The sequence below is a fragment of the Fragaria vesca genome, linkage group LG3, assembly GCF_000184155.1.
Source record: "Fragaria vesca subsp. vesca linkage group LG3, FraVesHawaii_1.0, whole genome shotgun sequence".
NCBI lineage: Eukaryota > Viridiplantae > Streptophyta > Magnoliopsida > Rosales > Rosaceae > Fragaria > Fragaria vesca.
Window position 1 is genome coordinate 16963622 of NC_020493.1, and position 1973 is coordinate 16965594.

A 1973-nucleotide genomic window follows, 5' to 3' on the forward strand; every position below is an offset into this window, starting at 1 on the left:
TNTNTNNTNTNTNTCTCTCTCTCTNTCTACTACTACTCTCTACTACTACTATACTACTACTACTACTACGTACGTACTACTACTACGTACTACTATATACTACTAGTACTACGTACTACTACTATACGTACGTACGTACGTACTACGTACGTACGTAACTACGTACGTAACTTACGTTAACTTAAGTTACGTTAAGTTAGTACTACGTTACTAAGTACGTTACGTTACGTAGTATATTATTATATATATTATTACTACTACCTCTCTCTCTCTCTCTCTCTCTCTCTCTCTCTCTCAAAGTAGGCATATTTCATGAAGCCAACTTCAGATGAATCAAATAAACTCCTGTGAACCACTTACTGGTTGTTTTATGACAGAACATTAATGTATGATGTCGTGGCAACAGAATTGAAACAACTCCTTCATGAGAAACTTCCAAGAGCCCAGAAACCAACTCCACAAAAAGCTTTATGAAAAGCTGATGATTTTTGTTGCCCAGGATGCCAACTATATGCACGATTTACGCCATGCTCTGATGCAGTGGCGTAGCTAGAAACTCGATTTAGAAGGGTCAAGACTTAAACGGCTATTAAGGTAAGACAAAATATCGATAACCTAGTTGTTTCATGTAAAATCTTTTAATAGTTGACTTATACCTAACTTTATAAATTACCTCATTCGATTGATTCATTAGAGAAACATCGATTATAAATTGCTTTTTCCTTTGCATTTATAGAAATTAAGAAGGAATTTATCAAACATTACAACTAGAAAGGGAAATAATATTATTTGTTAGAACTTAATTAGGAGGGTCATTTCTATATAAAATTTAACTAATCCACCAAAGATTACACATGAGAAGGGTCACTTGACCCTTCTCGGCCCCCTCTCCCTACGCCCCTGCTCTGATGACGTTTCTGATCAGTTCTTGACCTGGGATTGTAGTACAACAATGTACTTGAAGGATTGATGAAGATAATGGCCAAATAAACCATGAAAGATGGCACGGATGATCTCACACAACATCTCCAGGAAAGCTGATTCTGAAATTTCCAGCTTTTGCTTATTAATTGGCTGACTTCTTGAGCTTGTATCTTGATCGTCCCATGGCTGATATGGATGACTCTTGATTCCACAATGTTCTATGACATCACATGTTGATGTGAAAATCAATACCTCAATGATAGGTACGCGTTAAGACAAAGAAGCAAAGCCACAAAACACAATGTAGTTAAGTTCTGGAAAAAGGCTGTTTTAAGCTGTCAACTTCTGGAGCTCATAACTCATGCTACAAAGCAGCGAATGGCATGATTCTTTTTCAGATTTGAAGTCCAATATCATGGCTCAATAATGGTGTAGGGCGAACAGACATTAAACCCTTGCAAGGAAGCGCGAATGAGCCACGAAAATGCCTCAGAGGAGGCCTAACTATCTGAAACTTTCAGAATTCTGCATTGTAGGGGCTGACTTCCTTAACGAGCTCCATGAGCTTTCCTTGTGATTTCTGAGCAAAATAATAGCTGAATTTGAAACCAAGACGAATTTTTAAACCAAACCGGAAGACTGAGGGAGATCTCTTGAAACCAAACCGGAGGGCGTTGGTGCGGTTGGTGGCGAGAGGTGGGACCAACACGTTGGGGATGGTGAGGAGGAGGGTGGTGTTGGAGTAGAGGAAGGCGCGGACGAGGTTGGGGTCAGAGATGTCAAGGCGAAGGGCGGCGAGGCCGAGGGAAGTTACGGTCGAGGCCACGTGCTCTAGTAGCGGAGGGGGTAGGTGGCGACGGTGGAGGCGGAATAGGTGACGCCGATGGTGGTGGAGGAGGCGGCATCCGGCGAGGCGGTTGCGACGAGGAAGAGGAGGGTGATGAGAGAAAATGTGGAGAGAGAAAAGTGGGAAGCCATGGCTGGCTAATGGGTTTTAAATGCGAGAGAGAGAGAGAGAGAGAGAGAGAGAGAGAGAGAGAGAGAGAGAG